The sequence below is a fragment of the Eptatretus burgeri genome, chromosome 15, assembly GCF_056783735.1.
Source record: "Eptatretus burgeri isolate ZD-2024b chromosome 15, Ebu_testis_v1, whole genome shotgun sequence".
In the NCBI taxonomy this organism is placed as follows: Eukaryota; Metazoa; Chordata; class Myxini; order Myxiniformes; family Myxinidae; genus Eptatretus; species Eptatretus burgeri.
Genome location: NC_140975.1, coordinates 67,006,061 through 67,028,277, shown reverse-complemented (window position 1 = coordinate 67,028,277; position 22,217 = coordinate 67,006,061). Strand labels below are relative to the sequence as shown.

General features: G+C 39.3%; 1 protein-coding gene across 3 annotated transcripts in view; it reads right to left on the bottom strand.

Annotated features, from left to right (window-relative positions):
- Positions 1-10,757, bottom strand: part of LOC147012393 (delta(14)-sterol reductase TM7SF2-like) — a 107,415-nt gene extending 96,658 nt beyond the window's left edge. For 2 of the 3 annotated variants that reach the window (XM_085856505.1, XM_085856508.1), the window contains exon 1: positions 10,466-10,756. The gene's annotated coding sequence lies outside the window, so the exon portion shown is untranslated. Of the gene's footprint in view, positions 1-10,465 lie in introns of all 3 variants that reach the window. The other variant, XM_085856507.1, reaches the window with a different exon arrangement.
- Between the last annotated feature and the right edge of the window lie 11,460 nt (positions 10,758-22,217).

The window sequence follows — 22,217 nt, the reverse complement described above, 5'->3', positions numbered from 1 at the left end:
CCAACTATGAGACATCTTAATGAATTTGGGAGATTTTTATGGTTGTTAAATTTTATCTTATTTTCCCAAATAGGTAAAAAATCATTCATTTATATATTTGGAAAACAGGTTATTTAATTTATTATTGGCTTTTTTAGAAACTCTATATTTTATCCTAAGTTCAGGTTTAATTTCAAGATAATCCATTATTTTATTTATACAATATCTTGTGTTGATATTTCCCTGAAAATTACATCCATGAATAATATATAACAACAATCCTTTGAACATTTCTCTTATACGTTCAGTTTCTTCCCTTGTAAGGAAAGGTGTGTTATCACCCTCATACTTTACATTCATTTCTCTAATCAATCTTGGAAAGTAATTCATTTTTGGTGTAAATATAAAAGAATTATTTTCCTTTTTATATTATCATTAATTAGAAGATAATCACAGAATATACATTGTTTATAGGCTTTTGACTCTGTGTTTAATCCCCGTCTTTCACACGCAGGACAATTCTATAATTTTTCATATGGAGAATCAGGAAAGTCTAGCATATTTATAAAGTAAAACTTTACTTAAACTGAAATTCATCTATACTTTCAGTTGTATATTGACTCATATTTAATAATATTACCATCGATATGAATATACTTTTTTTCATTACCAGATTCAACAATAACTTTTTATATAAAAGGTAATTTAAAAATGATCATTAACTACTATTGAACAAAATGTCATTTCACCTGATATATTAACATCCTTTATTTCATCAGGATTTACATCTTTAGGGTTGGTGAAAAAAATACAAATTTCTCCTTGCATATTACAGATGGTCTTATCTTTTCTTTCTAAAGCTTCATCCATAAGGTTTTTGTTTTTTGATACTTTTTCTTGTTTCATTGCTTTTTCTAGTTTTGAATATATTACCAGAAGGAGAGGAGAAACTTTTGTTAGAGATACTTTAATTGATGTTCTACCAGGTATACTAAAAGCCCTTCCACTGAAGGAAATTGAAGAACTCATATTATTTACCATAATTGTTTTTATCCAATAGTTGTTATATTTATCTTTGTTCAATTTTACATCCTTGACATATTTCTCAGTATCTTTAACAAATGAAGAGATTGATTGAAACTTGTCTTTTGTGTCTTGAAACATTGTATTTATTAAGTGAAAAAGTTGGAGGATAAAATGGTTTTAAGCACAGATTCACCTGTAAAATAAATGAAATTTTCATCAAGAAAATTTTAGTTTAAGCAAAGATTTATTATATAAATATGGTGAATACAACATACTGTGATGTTTGTAATCACAAATATAAACATTATAGAAAACACCTCCGAACCAACAAACACACATTTAATCTATTTCATAAAATATCTCCTCTTGAGTTGGAAAGAAAACATTGTGATATCTGTTCAAAGGATGTTTTGAAGAGTAGTTATAATAGACATCTTCAATCACAAAAACACAAGAAAAATGAGTTTAAAGTAAAGGGAGACTATTATATTGAAAATACTGATGGGGCATTTAAAGGGCATATAAAAATAAGGATTTTTCAATTTGGAGAACCCGGTCCATCATCAATAGCTGAATCAATTGAAATAGTGAAACGTGATGTTGAAAAAGTTATTAAAAAGACATTAAAAGAAATGAAAACTTTAAAGTTTTATATGGGAGTGAAAATGAATATGAAAAGACAAGATGAAGAACAAACTCCTTATATGAGAACAGATCTTCATTTTATAACATCATTTCAAGATTTTTTGAATAGTGGGGTTTATGATGAACTATCAAAACAAGAGGAGGATGTTGATAATACAGTGGTAGGAAGTGGATTCAATATTTAAAAAATCATCTTTTTAGATATACACATTCTAAAATCAAACCCTCTTAAAGCTTCTTCTTATATTGAATTACCAAAAGAAATAAAAGAAGGCAGTTGTTAATATTAAGAACAATGATAATAAATGTTTTCTCTGGTCTGTTCTTGCTCACTTTCATCCACCAAAATGTAATTCAGAAAGAGTAAAACAATATATGAAATATGAGAATACCTTGGACATTAAAGATTTTAAATTCCCAATGCCACTAACAGATATTCCTAAATTTGAGAAAAAGAATAATCTTTCTATTAATGTATATGGATTAACGGATACAAACAAAGTTCAAATATTAAAAATTTCAAACAACTATAAAAATGAAGAAACACACATTGATCTTTTATATTTTAGTGTTGGAAATAATTCACATTACACATACATCAATAATTTATCAAGATTAATCTCTTCTCAGGTATTCAGAACAGCAAACAAAATATATCCTTGTAAGCGATGTCTTAATTCATTTCATACAAAAGAACGATTAGAACAACATTCAAAATATTGTAGTAATCATAAATCAGCTGTAATTACAATGCCTAAACCTGGTGAAAAGATTTCTTTTGAAGATTATTATAAATCTATCATGCACCCATTTGTGATATACGCTGATTTTGAGTGTATCCTTAAAAAGATAAATACTGCTTCTCCTAATCCAAAAGAATCGTATACAAATAAATATCAAAAACATATTCCTTGTCGTTTCTGTTATTATATCAAATCATCTGTTGGAGAAAAGTATAACAAACTTGAACATTATAGTGGAAAAAAAGCTTCACAAGAGTTTGTAAAACGATGAGAAAAGGATTGTATAAGACTCACTAAATTAATGAAAGAAACAAATAAACTGATGAAATTAACCAAAGAAGAAAAATTAGAATTTAGAAATAACAATATCTGTCATATTTGTGAGGGGGAAATTAAGGAGTCTAAAGTTAGGGATCATTGTCATCTTACTGGTAAATATAGAGGTCCCGCTCATTCCTGTTGTAATCTTAATTATAAATTACCTTCTTTTATTCCAGTCTTTCTTCACAACAGCGCCAACTATGATACACATCTATTTATAAATGAACTTTCAAAAACACCAGGGAATATTTCTGCCATAACAAACACAAGTCAAAAGTATATTTCATTTACAAAAATGATATTCACAAAACCTTTAACTCGTATTAGGTTTCTAGATTTTATATTCTAGATTTCTAGATTCTTACAAGTTTATGGGAACACCACTAGCCTACCTCGCATCAAATCTAAGCTCCACGGACTCTTTTCCAAATCTTAATTCATTCTTTCCAAAAGAGGAAATTCTCACTAAAGAGGAAATTCAGATTAAAGAGAGAATTCAAAGTAAAGAGGAAATTCGAATTAATGAAGAAATTCTAACTGAAGATGAAATTCTAATTATAAAGAAAATTCGAACAATGAATGAAATTCTAACTAAAGAGGAAATTCTGATTAAAGATGAAATTCTGATTAAAGAAGGAATTCTCACGAGAGAGGAAATTCAAACAAGGAATGAAATTCAAAGTAAAGAGAAAATTCTTACAAGTAAGGGAATTTATCCTTATGATTATATGGATTCATTTATGAAATTTAAAGAAACACAACTTCCTTCAAAAGAAAGTTTCTATAATAACCTTTATGAAGAAGAGATAAGTGATAAGGAATATAAACACGCACAAGAAATATGGAAAATATTTAAGATAAAGAACCTTGGAGAATATCATGATTTATATCTAAAAACAGATGTTTTATTGTTAGCTGATGTGTTTGAAGCTTTTAGATCACTCTGTCATAATAAAAATTGTTATGGATTAGATCCTGCCCACTATTTCACAGCTCCTGGTTTAGCTTGGAGTGCAATGTTGAAAATGACAAAACAAGATATAGATTTAATCAGTGATGTTGATATGCTTTTGATGATTGAGAAGTCCAAGAGAGGTGGAATATCACAAGTATGTTCAAAAAGATATGCTAAAGCAAATAATAAATATCTTCCAAATTATGATAGTGAAAAACATAGTAATTATTTGATGTATTTTGATGCTAATAATTTGTATGGATGGGCAATGTCTCAATCTCTACCTTATGGTAAATTAGAGTGGGTGGAAGAAAAGGATTATGAAAAGGCTTTGATGAATATTGTTATTTCTTCTCAAGAGGAATTGAATGACGAAGAAGAAGGTTATTATTTTGAAGTTGATTTGAGGTACCCGAGTGATCTTCATAATAAGCATAAAGACCTTCCTTTTGCATGTGAGAAAGAAACCCCAAAGAAAGAATGGTTCAGTGATTATCATAAAAGTTTTAATATTAAAGGCAAATAAACAGAAAAGTTATTAACAACATTCTATGATAAAGAGGGATATGTTTTGCATCAGAGAAGCTTAAAACAGTTTTTGAGAGAAGGATTGAGAGTAGCTAAAATTCATAGAGTTTTAAAATTTAAACAAAGTCCTTGGGTGAAAAAGTATATTCAATTCAATACAGATATGAGAGCAAATACAAAAGTAAAATTTGAAGGAGACTTTTACAAATTAATGAATAATGCTGTATTTGGAAAGACTATGGAAAATGTTAGAAACAGGCAAAACATTAGATTCGCAACATCTTGGAAAGAAGCTTCGAGATTGATAAATAAACCTAGTTTTGAGAGCGAAGAGGTTTTTTCAGAGAACTTTTCTGCAATTCATATGAAAAAGGAAATTATTGTAATGGATAAACCAATTTATATTGGAACAGCAGTTCTTGATTTATCAAAGATATTGATGCATGATTATTTGTATAATGACTTAAAGAAAGAATATGGTGAAAATGTTTCATTGTTGTATATGGACACTGATAGTTTTATCCTAGATATAAAAACTGATGATGTTTATAAAGATATGAAGAAAAATATTGGAGTATATGATACAAGTAATTTCAGCAAGAAGAGTGAGTTATTTTCTAAAAAGAATGAAAAGGTTATTGGTAAATTTAAGGATGAGTTGGGTGGAAAAGTAATGAGTGAGTTTATTGGATTGAGAGCAAAGGCATATGCTTATAAGTATGGTGATCAGATTGATAAGAGGTTAAAGGGAATAAAGAAATATGTAATAAAGAAATCAATAACTTTTAGAAATTATTATAATTGTTTGATGAATAAGAAAGAAGAATATAGGAAAATGAATACAATAAGAAGTTATAAACATAACATATATAGTGAAGAAGTGAATAAAAAGGCATTAGGAGCCTTTGATGATAAGAGATTTATTTTAGATAATGGAATAGATTGTGTTCCATATGGATATTGTATGATAGAGTGAATAGATGGGTTTTAACGATGGGAAGATGGGTTAGGGTTTTTTAAGGGCTACCGCCGCATTTTTTTGCAATATATAAGTGGTTAAACCAAGTATTAATCAAACTAAAGAGTGGAGAAAATCTCAGTCTTGGTATATAAATGGAAAACATAATGAATGTGAAAAATATCAAATAAGTCTTATTGAAAAAATAACTAAAACAAAGGTAAATAAAACAAATAAGCGAATCAATTTAAAAAGTAGTAAGTTAGAGGATGTAAAGAAAAAAATGAATATCCTTGAATGGACTGAAAACTTTGATGGTTATTAATTGAACAATGAAAAAACAATTTACTATAATCTCAAAATGATATGTGGCTCAGGAAGTGGTCAAACAAGAGCATTAAGAGAAGTTTATCATTTCGTAATGGCACAAAAGGGGTATCTTAAAAAATATAAAGATTCAAATGTTTTGTTTTTCAATAGTTTAGATGGGGATTATTGTGCAAAGAAAATTAAACTATTGAAGGAATTTGAGAATGAACAAATCTTTATAGGTTCAATGAGTGAGCTAAACAATATGCATCGGTTATTTGATCAAGAGTGTCCTGAGGGTTAGACGTTTCAGATATTTCTTTCGAATCACCTTTAACAAATCACATTACCACTTTAGTACTTGAACAAATCTTTATCTTATTGCATGGATTATTTGAAAAAAAAAGTGTCCTCAGGTTAAAAGGGGAGACAATTAAAAATACCTTGGGATAAAAAGGGGGTTTATTTTTCGGAAAAAAAAAATGAATCGCTGAAAATCCCCCATTCATTTACATGGGGAAAAGTGAGCCAGAACCAGTATATTCACCCAACATATATATACATATATATATATACATATATATATATATATATATATATATATATATATATATATACATACATTATATACTGAAACGCAAAAGAAACTTACCACTTGATTGAAATGGCATAAAATTGTAACAGTTCAAAATAAAACAAACCAACAATTGCTAATTGAAACATTGGCATTTTATTGATGACATGTCAAGTTTTTGACCAAGATTCACCATCTCATAAATTTGTTCTACAGTACAGAACAGCACAGGGTGCAATGTCAGTCCCCTTTCAATTGCGTGTGTGGCCACCATTGCTTTGGATACAGGCAGTGCATCGTCGGCGCATACTGCCTACCACTCTTTGGATGGATTGCTGCTGGATTCTGTCCCACTCAGTCCTCAATGCCTGAAGCCATCTGACTTAGGACCATCTGCCTGTCCTGCCTTGCAGTGGTGACTCTTGACCTCCCTGATCGAGGTCTGTCAGCTGCAGAGTTGTGGAGGGTGTCTCTGTCCACCAGGGCCGAAATCATCTGGTGTGAACAGCCAAGGCGACGTGCCACCTCACGGTAGCTCAATCCACCTTGCAGTATGCCCAAGGCACACTGCCGTTGATCCCTTGACAATAGTGGTATGTTGATTGAAATGCCCATTTTGCACTGGGCTTTTTAAAGCCAATATCAAGACATCACGTGCAGCTCATTAAAATCATCCCGTACCCCTTGGCTAATCACTGACAGTCAAAACGGCTGTTCAACAGCTGTGCTATGAAGTGACCATTGAAGGTTCAAGTGACCATCCGTGACCGTTTTGTCTGACAGTGAGGACACTATTGTCCACAAATAAGTTCACACATTTACTACACGCAGTGTTATTGTTGATATTTGAAGGTTTAAAAGGTGGAAAGTTTCTTTTGCGTTTCAGTATACATATATATATATATATATATATATATATATATATATATATATATATATATATATATATGTATATATTCCCACACATATACACACACAAGAAAAAAAAGTTTTCATGTAAAATCATGGATGTAATCTCAAAAAAAAACAACGAAACAAGGTAGGAATGACACCGCATTATGTTGTCATAATACAACACCACAATCCTCATGGATTACCATCACAACATCATTTGACATTTTACTTTTGTTGTGGGATTACGATGGAACAACGTCAAAAGATATTGTCTTGTCTGCATTTCTTCTTTGCTTGTGCATGCCTAAACCTTTTCCACCTGGAACCTCTTTAATGTTTTATTCCTCTGTAATTTGTCCTCTGTTCTTTTTGGGCGAAACAACAAGCAGTGGGCACAAGTTTTGGCACAAAGGAGCAGGTTCGGCATAAAGAAATGTCCCCGCCATGTTTGCGGAACTTACGCAATGTTTAAAGGTGTGGGGCACCTTTATTTTAATGCCGAATCACCATTCAGGAGGGGAGGTCGAGGCGGAGCCATACATCATGGGGCAGGGCATCACAGAACCCAATAAAGGTCGTGCACACATCCCAGGACAGGAGAGTCCCGGCCAGTAGAGCCTGGGGGATTTATGCAAGTTATGTGGAATGATGAGCTGGTAGTTTGTGGCTTCTGGCCCTTTTTTCCATGACTGTTCACTTGCTGTCCAGCCGAGATAATTTTCGCCGTTGCCCAGATGGGGTCGACGAGCTACGAGACTCTGACCCTTAATCACGGAGATGCTGCGATTCCTGTTGTTCAGCTACCCCTGGGTCATGCGGACAATGTCTGGGTCACAAAGGGTATTCCTTGTTTTGTCATTTCTCCCTGGTCCTTCTTCTGCCAAATGCCTGAGCCCTTAAAGATTATCTCATTAAGGATCTACCATATGTACGATTCCTGTGGCACGTATTTTGTATGTAAATAAACTGGGGGGAAAATGTTCTCGTGTCCCTTGCTCTCCCTTCCCGTTGATTTTTTTTTTTTAATACGCTCATTAAGTCACTTGGACTCAGTGATTTGAGTTGCCCTGAATGCAAAACCGCTTTGGGGAACTGATCATCTTTTGAATCACAGATTGTATTGGGTTCGGGGTTGATTCGTGTCCCACATGAAAGACACCCCGCGTCCGAGTCGATCATCATGCTTGGATATCGATCATGCTTGGAAGCGCAAAACAAGATTTTAATAGACCCTTCCCCTGTCCTTTTTCTCAAGACTGTGTGGAGTAACATGTTCTCTGAACTCGATTTTAATGTTTTTTTTTTTAATTGATATATACAAAGACTACTTTGCATTACAAATTAATGAACTATTATATCTACTGTTGTGGACAAAAATATTGGCATCCTTGCACTTTTTTCAAATAATACACCGTTCCTTCCAGAAAATTGTTGAAATTTCAAAATCTTTTTTGTTTCCACATGTGTATTTATTTGGTTTGCAGTGGAACAAAACAAAAAAAAGCTGAAAAAAATGATTAATCTTAGCTCATTCCACACAAAAAATCATAAAATGGTCCAGACTATATTAATTATTGGCACTTTTCAGAATTTGTTTGAAATAATTAGATTTCAAACAGGCGATTCTCCTTCACTTCGGAATTGAACTCACCTACGGTGATTTGCAGGTGCTGCAAAATATAAAAATCACTCATTCAACCAGTTTGAACGGAGAAAAGGAATCATTCTGTTGTTTTGTGTCACTGTGGTACCACAACGAGCATGGAGAAAAGAATGAAAACCAGATAATCATCCGAGGAGGTCAAACACAAGATTGAAGCCAAGCACGGACAATCTGAAGGCTACAAGTCTATCTGCAGAGACCTTGATGTTCCTGTGTCCACCGTACGCAATGTTATCAGGAAGTTTAAGGCCCAAGGTACTGTAGCCAACCTCCCTTAACGTGGCCACAAGAAAAAAACTTGATCAAAGATTGCAGTGAAAGATTGTTCAAATGGTGGAGAAAGCACTCTGATCAACTGCCCAACACATTCAAGTTGACCTTCAGATACAAGGTATGACAGTTTCAATTCGCACAATCCGTCACCAACTCAAAGAAAGGGGGTTCTATGGGAGGAGACCCTGGAGGACCCCACTGCTGAGAGAGAGAGAGACATAAGAAAGCCCGACTGGAGTTTGCCAAAACACACCGAAACAAGCCAACATCTTTCTGGGAGAATGTCCTGTCGACAGATGAGACCAAGTTAGAGCTTTTTTAGTAAAGCGCATCATCTCTATGTTTGCAGAAAACAAAATGAAGTCTTCAAAGAAAAGAACAGCTTCCCCACAGTCAAACAAGGAGGAGGTTCAGTGATGTTTTGGGGTTGCTGTGCTGTCTCTGGCACTGGGTGCCTTGAATGTGTGCACGGCATGATGAAATCAGGAGATGGCCAAGGCATTTTGGAGTGCAATGTTCAGCCCAGTGTCAGAAAGCTGGATCTCCGTCGAAGGCCATGGGGTCTTGCAGCAGGACAATGACCCTAAACTAGTACCCAGGAATGGTTCAAGATAAAACGCTGGACTGTTTTAAAGTGGCCAGCAATGAGTCCAGATCTAAATCCCATTGAACACCTGTGGGAAGATCTGAAAACAGCAGTTGGGAGAAGGCACCCTTCAAATCCAGGAGAACAGGAGCAGTTTGCAGAAGAGTGGGCCAGACTGCCAGCAGAGAGGTGAAATAAGTTCATTCATGGCTAGAGGAAGCGCTTGACTGCAGGTTTTTGTCCAAAGGCTGTGCAACCAAATATTAAGTCTCTGGTGTCAATAATTTTATCAATGCCATTTCTTTTTATTTTCTGATTGAAAAGGATATATTAAGCTCTGAACCAAAAACAAAGGTTCTGTAATATGAACAGTGAAATAAAGGATTGTGGAGACCAAATACTTTTGTCAATTTCAACTTATTTTTGGAGAAAATTGGGAATTATTTGAAAATAGTGCAAGGGTGCCAATATTTTTGGCCACGAGTCTACCTGGAAAGAGTGTGAGTTGGTGTAGGTTATCGGCCCATGGTGTATTTCACGAGGAGGAGGTGAGTTATCACCGGCACTCTGAACAAGTTTCAATGTCCAGCCCGAACCAGCTCCAGCTGGATGTAAGGCCTGGCCACCTCGGTCGTGAAAGACTTGGATCGAAAACCTCATCCGACCCCACAATAAGGTAACAATAACTCTGGCTGATAAAATACGCATACGTACACGCTACAAGGATAATTGTTCAGTTAAATATAAAAATGTTTGCAAAAAGCATTGTCAAAAAGTTGGCACAAAGTTATTTAAAATGATTGTAGATAATTACACTCTCCATCGATGTGTCTCGCTGATCACCCCTCATCGGTCATCGATGGAACAGGTGACATCATTCCAATTCCTGTGTTCATTAAAGAATCTGAATCATGTTTCCCAGAATGATCATCACTTGGGGTCGTTCTGGGAAATCTTCTTCAAACTCATCGAACGTGTAAACTTTCCAAAACAAGTAAATCCGATACTCACAGTGAGGGCCTCGAAGTCTTGAGCTTGTTTCTCGTTACTGAAACGATTTAGGTGAAACTGCAGTTCTCTGGATGAATCCGTGTCACTAACTTCCTCCAATTTGTGAAACTGCGCGTTGTGGTCTAATTTGTACAACGAGCAATGGGCTTAGAAATTTTCATCATCAGCACTTTTATTCACCTGAAAAAGTTCCAATAAGGAAACGAATTCCAAATTTAAACACACACTGCAAAAAAAAAAAACCCCAAAAAACCCCCAGTTTCTTGGGCTGCTGGTGACCTGACTGTACACAACCAAGGGCCTAATCAGTTGTGTGACACGTGTACTGTTGTGGTGTCCTGGGAGGAAGGCTGTCTTGAACAGATAGATTTGGCATGTGAGAGCAGCAAGCTTTGTGCTTCAGTTTTCTCATGCAGGGTGACTTGTCGAAAGTTGCTCACACCCCTCCCCAGTAAAGCATTCGTTCTGAAACTCTTTTAATTGTAAAGGTTTTATTGTGCATTACTTACAGTAATTAATCAGTCGTTATATATCTGCAAGTGCTCCGTCATCCTCCTTGCATTCTCCTTAATTACCGCGTGATGTGAAAAGCGGGGTTGAGCAATTGGTTCACTTCTGTCCATCTGTCCGTCTGTCTGCAAACATCAGACCGTGTTGGAGGAACAGCTTGATTTCGATTGAATGGTATATTTTGAAAATTAATCAGAACACGAATAGGAAAACAGACCTGGAGTTTATCACTACTTTGGCTCTGAATTTGTCCCGATCACAAGAGCGTACGGAGGAATGAGATAAATTTTTTTTTACTCTGTCTGCCTGTCTGGCATTGAGACAAAATTGAAAATCATTAAAACAGGAATCTTGCTGTTTTTAGGGACGTCATAAAGGACACAAACAACAGGCACAAATAACTAATGGAATGTGTTAAATAGGGTGATGTAAAAGATGCGACATCAATGGCGGTAAACCCCCAAAAAAATTTTCTATGACCTTTAAAATCTTTATTTTATTTCAATTGAATTATAGACTTGAACACTGTAGAACATATATTGGCACTATCCCAAACCTTCCGTTTAGCAGTACTTGGACAAAATATTTTGGCATTTTCCATAAACTTGACCCCCAAAATTTGCTGCTCGCAGAACCCGCCTGGTTACGTCCTTCTTTCTCAAGACTAGTGTTCTATGAACTCTCTCGCCAGTCTATCAGACATCTAGCCAGGATCACGACATTGAGTGCTTCATCTTTTCGTATCCAAGTTCTAGGGTCATGTAAGAGTAGGAAATGGAACAATACAAATATTATGTCATGGAACTATAATTGATCAGTCATTGTATCTGTATGTGCTCAATCATCATTCTTGCATTCTCCTTAAGTATTGCAAGTACTGCACAATAAAACCCGTATCTTAAACGAGTTTAAGAACAAATGCTTTACTTGGGGAAAGGGGGGGGGGTGATGACTTTCAGGCCATACTGTTGAAGATGTCATTGATGTTGAGAGCTTTGGATTGCACAACATTCAGGAGAGAGAGGTGAGAAGTGGAAGCCTGTCAGGGAGAGTAGTATCCCCCTGAGTGACAGTAAAAAAGCCTCATAGGTCATGAGTAGTTATCCCCATGCTTTTTGAAAAAGAAGCGGGAGGATATTGTAATCCGCTGTCTGTCTGTCTGTCTGTCTGTCTGTCTGTCGGCCCGTCACGCTATCTCCTCCTAAACGGTTGGGCAGAAATTCACCAAATTTGGTAGTTATGATCAACACATGGCAAGAAGGTGCAAGAACAGTGTCTTTTTTAGTTACACCGCCCCCCCCCCCCTGTGGCTGGGTCAAAAGGTCAAACACTGAAAAATACAATTATGGAAACATTTTAAAATAAAACTTTGTATCTCCAATTAATATTGGTGGAGGCAAGAAATGTATGATGATTTTTTTTTGGATTTGATCACTGGTTCATGCACCAGTGGGTGGAGACTTGGTGTCACGGGTAAAAATGGGGAATTTTTTTTTTAACTTAAAATGTGATATTGGTCATTCCTGGTGGAACTTTTTGCCATCTTTCAACTTTGCTTTAGGTGGGAAGCGTGAGCATTTGCGATGGCGTGTCATTGACTTCGTTCAAGTTTAGATTTACCAAGGAAGAACTGAGCACTATGGAAGATGTCCAGTCTGCTATATGTCTTTGGAGACGAGCTTGCGTACAGTGTTAGGTCAGGAGTGGTCGTGGCCAATGGTGAAGCCGAGAAGCTCATTTTTCATGAGGGGAACTTCCTTACTCATGACTGTTGAATCCCACTCTTCCCAGGACTGCAGGCGGTGCACCACCACCTTCGGTCATCTCCATCCCTTTTTTATGTGATCTTTTTTATGCAGGCCAAAAAATACATGGTTATACAAGAAACGCATCAATCATTACCTTAACAGTAGGATAGGTAGGCTACTTCGAGGTCACCTGGCACTTGGTGCACAAGGTGGAAAATTCAAATAGTCAACCAACCTGCTATTGCTGCATAAAAAAAAACTTGTATCTGAGCAAATGAGAAGTTCAAAACTTGCATTGCAACAGAAATTTGAACAAAAACGAAAATTTATCTGATAAATGGACCTCTGAAATCAAGAGGACGCAGTAGCAGCCATGACAAGGAAACCAAATGGCTGAAGCACTGAAAATGCAAGGTTTTGGGCACTCGGCCAAGCCGAACCACAAGGATAAAATTGACAGTGGGTGCATGTGCTCCGGACTTGAGAGCAGATAGGAGTTTTCATTTCTTGTTTCATTTCAACTTTATTTTTCCTTGGTGTTTCTGTCTGCTGGTGAACATCCCATTTTTCACTGTATCACCTCACAGCTTCTCACAATCCACTTTAACAATCTTACAGAGATATATAGTGAGGAATTATGGGAGAGTCGAATGTCAAAGTTTGGGAAAAGGGGAACAGTAGCATCGCTTCAGGGGCCTAGTCCTCACTCTTGTAATCGTAGTCTGCTGCACACATTCATGCCTTGGGACCCTGACCATTGCCTGCCATTCTGCAGTGTCGCTCTGTAAATGTGGAGGAAAATGCATGCTCAGAAGCACTGTTGATTATGCGTAAAGCACAGTTGCTTCTCTTTGATGACAAGGCCCCGGTTTGGCTGAACCATCCTGCACTATCATTTGTCGTTTGGTCATTGGCCATTGAAACTGCTTGTGCTCAACCCTTTGTCTCAGTCCCTGCGGGCATAGACCCATCATGCCCAAGGTACCATCCTTGTTGTACTACCACTCGGTCCTTTTAAAGGCTTAAAACTTTACTCTGTTGTACTTTTTAAGCGTATAATTTTTTTCACATTTCAATGGCGGCCATTTTTTCCCGTGCCATCCCGACATATGGAGGACTACCATACTCTAAGATTGGCTCATGCTGTCTGTCTGTCTATCCCACCCTGAAACATGGAAACATTCTGTTAAGAAATATATAACTTCCCAAAGGCTTTGTTTTTTTTGTGTCGTGGTATTTTGTGACCATGGGCTTCTGCTGGTCTTAGATATACGTGTTGATCAATGAAAGTTCTTTGTACTTTTACAAAACAGCTTCCCCATTTTGCGCCTGAACAGCAGATGTTTAGAAGCCAATTAAGCATGTTTAGATAGAGTTATGAAAATTCCTCATGAAGGAGATGTTCCCACTGTTAAGGAGAAAGCACATGAAGCAAACTTTCGATGGTGTCGACGAGAGTGAAAGTTGCTTCGCTGCGATGGAAGGTTCGGTTGGTGACCATTTGGTTTACGGCCTGACACAAAGTCAATTGTTCAAATATTTTGATGAATTTGTACAAGCAGACAATAATATATATATATATATATATATATATATATATATATATATGTATATATTTGTATACCTTGTCAAGGCTCGTATGAGAGCTAACGCACAACGCACAGCAAGGGGGGCATGAGACAAGAGGGGAGGGAGTAGGAAGGACAAAACAGTGGGGAACAGAGACATTGGGAGATCTGTGGAAGGCAGAGGGATGGGGCGGAGAACATGGGGAATACAAGATGGACATTACAGGGGCTTTCAGGAAGGAAAGCAGGGAATTTGAAGGAGGTGGCCTTGGGTGGATTTTCGGGGGTAGAAAAGATCGAGGATTTGGATGGGGGATGATAAGAGGTGGTGGTGAACAGCTGTTTTGAAAGCCTGGAGGGAAGAATGGGAATGAATAGAGCAGGGGAGTTTATTCCAAAGGTGGGAAAAAAGAGGAATGAAAGGGTGAAGGTGAGCAGTGATTCGTGATTTTGGTAGTTTTACCAGAAGGGGGTTGTTGGCGGACCTTGAGCGCCCTGCGGAAATGTGATGGGGACAAATTGCAGCGAGAGCAGGTGTGGGGGGGGGGGGGTGAGGCTGGAGAGGAGACGGTAGAAGACAGAGACCACCGACCAACCTGCGATGATTGAGTGAGAGGCCCAAAGACTCAGGCTCATTGCGGGAGATGCCATTGATCCGAAAAGCCTTGGTTTCCACAGCGTGACGCCGAGAAAGGTGAGAGGCAGGAGCACCAGCCCAGAGGGGAGAGCAGTACTCCATCAGGCTGCGGACAAAAGCTTTGCAAGTGGTCAGGAGCTCAGGTGGGCCGAGGAAGGACTTTGCACGATTGAGGATTCCCAGTCGGCGACTGGCTTTGGAGGCAAGGTTTGAAATGTGGCTTTCCCAGGAAAGGTCATGGCAGATAATGAGACCCAGAAGTTTGAAAGAAAGGACTTCTTCCAGAGGATTGTTGAGAAAGTAGATGGGGGGGGGGGTTCTAAACGGTCCTTTCGGAAAGACATAGGGAGAGTGTGAGATTTGTTCGGATTGAAAGACATGTTCCACGTGTTGGACCAGTTTGTGATATTATCCAGATCTGCAGTGAGCGAAGAAGCTGCTGCTTGCCAGTCTGAGGGATGACTGACGGTACGGCAGAGGGTGAAGTCATCAGCAAAGAGATATAGAGGATTTTCCAGAGAGTCAGAGAGATCGTTGATGAAAACCAGAAAAAGAACAGGGCCAAGAACGCTATCTTGTGGAACTCCAGCCTGGACAGGAAGAGGGGATGAAAGAACTCCATTTAAGGCCACATGGTAAACTGCGACAGGAGAGGAAGTCTGCGAGCCATGAGTGGAGATGGCCTTGGATACCATAGGAAGAGAGTTTGATGAGCAGGGCAGGGTGCCAGACTGTCAAAAGCACGTGATATGGCAAGGGATACTGCTCGGATTTCCTGTCTGGCATTGAGGACCTCCATCCATTGTTGGGAGAGCAGAAGCAGCATATCCAGGGTAGAGTGACCTGGTCTGAAACCAAATTGATGATCGGAAATAAAGCCATTTGAGAAGAGGAAGGATTTAATGTCTGAAGCGATGATGGATTCCATAACCTTGCTGATGATTGGGAGAAGGCTGATTGGTCTGTAGTAGCAGGGATCTATTTTTGCACCTTTTTGTGCAGGGCAGTGATGTTTTTGTAATATACTTTACAGGGCAGTAAAGTAATTGTCAGGTCAGGTTAGATCTGTGACCTGCTACAGGTACCATGTAAACCTGTACTCACCTGTTCCATGGTCGGGTTGTCGGCGACGAAACCGTCTGTCTCCCCCACCAGGTTTTCTGGTGAGGAGGGTGTTTGGATATGGACACCCATCAGGATTAAAAACAAAACCTGTCAAAGGGCGGAGGAGCTCCTTGTGGGCCAACGGCCATCCATATCTAGTGCCCAACTGTGTCTGCGGACATCCTCCTACAGTTGGGTCACTTCTTTTTAGGAGGTTGGTGGCAGGATTTGCACTCCGGCCACCGTAAAACCCTTCATTCCGCAAAACACAAAAACGCAAAAAAATCTGAAAACCCACTCCGTGGGAGTACCTCCTGTGCAGCTTCCCTTCAGTCACCGGATGACGGGATTGGGGCAAAGCCTACGGGACCCCCAATCTTTGATGAAAGGAGGGAAACCACGGGGTAACATCCCTGGGTCAGATTGCGGGAGAGTGTCGGAGTGGTGCTGAGGTGTCGTCCACCAGATGGTGGTCTCCTTGGGTTAACCTGAGTCGGTTCCTTCAGGTGGGTGCCTGGAATGTCCTATCCCTAAGAGAGGATGATCACCTGTCTCCTTTATCATCTGAGCTCAAGCGTTTGGACATCGGGATTGCAGCTCTCTCTGAGGTTCGGAGACCGGATTGCGGCGAGATAATGGTGGGTGGTTACACCTAATATTGGTCTGGTCGCTCTGATGGTTACCATACTCAAGGAGTTGCTGTAGCTGTGTCCAATAAGCTGACCCCAATGATAATTGAGGTAACACCGGTCAACGAGTGTATTATGAGATTAAGGATTCGTCACTCATTGGGTGTCATTTCAATGGTCTCTGTTTATGCTCCGACTGAGGCGAGTGACCTCACCATGAAGGACACATTCTACGCCACACTCGAGTCTGTGGTTGATCAGTGCCCCAGACGAGATACACTTCTAGTCTTGGGGGATTTCAATGCATCGACTGGAACTGAAAGGGATGGTTATGAGACGTGTGTTGGTCTCCATGGGTCAGGAACTATGAACCAGAATAGCACTAAGTTCCTTGACTTTGCAAGAAGTCATGGACTTAGGGTGGCTGGTTCATGGTTTCAGCACCCACAAGCTCATCGCTGGACTTGGTATTCCAACGCTGGTGGTGTGGCAAAGGAGATTGACCATGTCCTCATTGACGGTCGCTGGAGGATGATCCAGAACTGCAGGGTCTTCCGGAGTGCTCAGTTCCTCAATACTGACCAGCGGCTTGTTGTAGCAACTCTAAAGCTGCACTTTAAATCTTGGAGAATGGTACCATCCCAGCCTAGGCTGGATGTTGGCAAGCTCAAGGATGAGAGAGTAGCTGAGGAGTTTGCGAACAGGCTGAGTGGACATTTGGGGTGTCGAGGTGCTTTGGGAGGTCCTGAAGAGTTCTGGAGTACCTTCAAGATCACCGTCCTTGATGTTGCCGGTGGATGTCTTGGAGCTCACCGCAGGGCAAAGAAGAATTTTGTCTCTCAAGGGACACTGGACACCATTGACCAGAGTCGCAGGGCCAGGCTGAATGGCAGAGCTGAGCTGTTCAGGGAGCTGAGGCGTAAAACTGTACGTGCACTTAGGGTGGACAAGGAGGCCTATGTGCGAGGAATCTGTGAGAGGGTAGAGCATCACCTGTGGGCAGGTGATTCTCGTCCTGCTTACAGGGGAATTCGCGCATTGCGTTCATCCAAGCCCATCCCTCGGAGCACTGCAGTTAGAGCAGAGAGTGGTAGGCTGTTGACAGAGGAGTCTGAAGTGAAGGCCCACTGGGCCGGTTACTTTGAGCGGTTGTACCGGGCTGATCCACCAGCTCTCGAGTTGGACGTCAAGGGTGTTACAATCCCTGTTGCTGACCCTCCAATTAACTGTGGTCCTCCTTCGCTTGTGGAAACACGGGCTGCGGTGAACCGGTTGAAACGGGGTAAAGCTCCAGGGATCTGTGGCATCCATGCTGAACTTCTAAAGGCTGGTGGAAATGCTGCACTCGTGTCGTTGCATGCAGTTTTGTGCTCTGCCTAGAACACAGGCATCATCCCAACTGATTGGAAGAGGGGCCTTGTTGTCCCTCTCTGGAAAGGGAAGGGTGATCGCCAAGACTGCAACATCTACTGAGGGGTGATGCTGCTCTCAGTGCCGGGTAAGGTCTTTGCTTGGATAATTATTGATAGGGTTCGCCGCCATCTGCTTGAGCACCAGCGTCCAGAGCAGTCAGGCTTTACACCAAATAAGTCAACGATTGACCGTATCCTTGCTCTTCAGGTCCTCACCGAACGCAGACGAGAGTTTTGGCAGGGGCTGCTTGCAGCCTATGTTGATCTCTGTAAAGCTTTCTATTCAGTGAATCGGGATACCCTCTGAAGGAATCTTGGTCTTCGTGGGGTGCCACCAAAACTGATCGATCTGATGTCTGAACTCTACTCTGGTACTGAGAGTGCTGTGAAGTGTGGTGGTATCATCTCTGACTTATTTCCAGTTGTTACTGGAGTTTGTCAGGGGTGTGTACTGGCTCCCACACTTTTCAGCACTTGTATGGACTGGATTCTAGGGAGGATGTCGGAAAGATCAAGCTGCGTGCATCGTTTGGGAATGTCCAGATCTCGGACCTTGATTTCGCAGATGATGCAGTCATCTTTGCAGAGACTTTAGATATCTTTTTGAGGGCCCTCGGTTCTGAATGAAGAGTCGGAGCTGCTGGGATTACGGGTTTCCTTGGTCAAAACTAAGATCCAGGCTTTCAATGACATCTTGGATGCTGCTGTCCTGTCTGTGTCTGTTTGTGGTGAGGATGTTGAGGTCGTGGAGAGATTCACTTACCTTGGCAGTGATATTCATGTCTCTGCTGGCTGTGAGTCAGAGGTCAATAGACGTCTGGGTCGGGCCTGGCGAGTCATGTATTCACTGGATCATGGGGTGTGGCGCTGCTTCTACCTGTGCAGGAGGACGAAAGTCTGAGTCTTCAGGTCCTTGTTGCTTCCAGTCTTGCTCTATGGATGCAAGACTTGGACTCTGACCAAGGATCTGAGACGGAGACTTAATTCCTTTGGTACCAGGTCTCTTCGGAGAATCCTTGGCTATCGCTGGTCAGATTTTGTGTCCAACGAGCGGTTACTGAGAGAGACTCGGATGAGATTTGTTACCTGCATGGTCCGTGAGCGTCAGTTGCGGCTGTATAGACATGTGGCTCGTTTTCCTGACGCTGATCCTGCTCACCAGATTCTCTCAGCGAGGGAGTCTCGTGAGTGGAGGAGGCCAATGAGTCGACCGTGTGCCTCGTGGTTGCAGCAGGTTGACCAGCATATCAAGGAGATGGGGATGGGCCTGGTATCTGCCTGGGGGAAAGCCAGGCCGAGGCCCCTGGAGTACCGGTGTCATATAAAATTCCCATCCCCATAAAATACTCATCCGGATGGATATTTTATGCATAAAATACTCATCCGGATGAATATTTAATGCATTAAATATTCATCCCCCCCCCCCCTCCATAAAATATTCATCCCTCCTAAAAGTTATCAAAACTTTTTACATAAATACAAACTTTATGCATTTTATGCATTAAATACTCATCCTCCCCATAAAATATTCATCCCCCCTAAAATTTCTGAAAACTTTTTACATAAATAAAAACTTTATACATTTTATGCATTAAATACTCATGCCCCCCATAAAATATTCACCCCCCCTAAAATTTATCAAAACTCTTTTTACATAAATACAAACTTTATAGCATTATTACATCATGTTACCTGAAATACATAGTTCCTATATGTCTATCCAGGTAATTATAATACATAGGGTGTCACCTGTGTGGGTGACATACCTGTGGATAGTCATAAAATACCGATCTACACCCTATAAAATAACCACACTGTAGTCATAAAATACCTATCTACACTCTATAAAATAACCATCTACCCTATACTGTAGTCCTAAAATACCGATTTACACCCTATAAAATACCTTTCTACACCCTATAAAATAACCATCTACCCTATACTGTAGTCATAGAATACTCATCTACCCCCATAAAATAACCATCTAGGTTATACTGCAGTCATAAAATACTTTTCTATCCCCAGTTACATGTTAATACCCATCTGGACTTAAGTAGCCCCCAGGGCCCAAGCTCCCACAGGTGACACCCTGTGTATTATAATTACCTTGATAGACATATTGGAACCATGTATTACAGGTAACATGATGTAATAATGCTATAAATTTTGTATTTATGTAAAAAGTTTTGATAAATTTTATGTGGGGATGAATATTTTATGGGGGGATGAGTATTTAATGCATTAAATACTCATCTGGATGAGTATTTTATGGGGGATGAAAATTTTATATGACACCGGCGGAAAGTGGACGCAGCGACGCGCTGTTCTGGCACATGCTCCCATACCTGACCTGACACACACAACGTGTCCCCAAAGTTTCTGAGATATCATGCAATATCCTTTTTAGCCCCATCTCTCAATTGTGAAGAATCAGTTGAAAAAAATTAATAATTCTCGTATACAGATCCGTATTCAGATATTCAACAAAATTGAATCAATTCTTCCTTGTGGCACTTCCAACCTTTTCAATAATTTTTGTCTGAATCCATGCACAAGCTTTTGAGATATTGTTCTATATATCGTTTTTGGTCCTATCTCTCAATGGTGAAGAATCACTTGAAAAATTATTAGATCCGGATTTGTATCTTCACCAAAATCATGCGTTGCTGCTGTCCTTAGCCGGTCAACCACATTCATACAAAAAATTCAGAACGATTGGTTGAAAACTGTGGCCAAAAATCATGTGACAAACAGACAAACGCTACAGATCAACATACTTGGTGAAAAAAATGTTTTCGCCAAGTAAAAATAAATCATGTTTTTCACAATTTAATATGTACTTAATCCTGATCCTTCCACAATGTTTGTGATATCCTGCACACAAACAGACAGACAGGGGCGAGAACATAACCTCCTTCCACCTTAGGTGGTGGAGGTAATAAAAGAATTAACTTGAATAAAGTAATGGAACTTACAATGATAGGACTGACAGAATGGATGAGAGAACAAATTGATAAACACAAAGTACTAAACATACACAAATGGTTGGAGGAGGTAGAGAAACATGTAAAAAAGAGAATTGTTGGTTTGAAAAGAAACGTTTGAACCAATAACCCCAAAGCAATTTTAAACAAGTACCAGTGCATTCAAAGTACACCGCCCCCATGCCAAATAAATAAAAAACAATCATCCAGCGCACGGCATCGCCGAGATGCCTTCGGCATCCGGCGATGCCGCCTTGCAGCACATGAACTAGGAATTGGAAAGGAGCAGTGTACAATAATTGATTGCATAATTAAAAAAATAAATTAAAATCATAAAATAATGAATTTCTTAATCAATTGGCTAATAGCATACCCGAACCACCACTGTTTCATCCGAATCTGTAACTTTTTGAAAATTAAGTACTTCATTGAAAAATTAGATAATTCATTGATTAATCCATAAATCAAAAATACTCTTTATAGCCAAATCACATGTTCACTGTCGTGTCCAAATATCAGCTTCCTAGCTCAAAAGGTGCCTGAGATTTTACCACGATGAGAAATAAAATAAATAAGTTATGAATAAATCGATAATAATTATGTAATTAATCACTTAATTGATTTATCAAAAAATAAAAATAAAAATTTTCACCAAAGCACATACATCTTCACTTTTGTCCCCAAACTTCACTTCACAAAGATATGGCCCAGACAAACAAACAAGCAAGAAAACAAACAGAGTGAAAAAAAACCAATGTCACCCGCAGGGTGACCCGTATCTTGCCAAAAGGTGACCACGTGTAAGTTCTTTAAGGTCACACTGAGGTGAACAGAGCTGCTATCCACCAGGAGCGACTCCTTGAGGAATATCTGCCTACGAGAGATTCCGATGAGAATCGTTCTACAGAGTAACCATGAAAAATATGCGTTTGCCTCATAACGTCACCAAATGACGTCATAATGTCTCAAGCTTGACATATCTAGAAAGCACTCATCGAGGTGTTCAATTTGAGGTACTACACGATATGGTTCCTAAAACTTGAAAATTTGACCTTGGGGTCAAATATGTTTGACCTCAGGTGCTAACCATGAAGGTCAAGGCCAATCGCCACCAAAAACTGATCAGCTGAGCGCCAGACCATATACTACATTCCCATAAA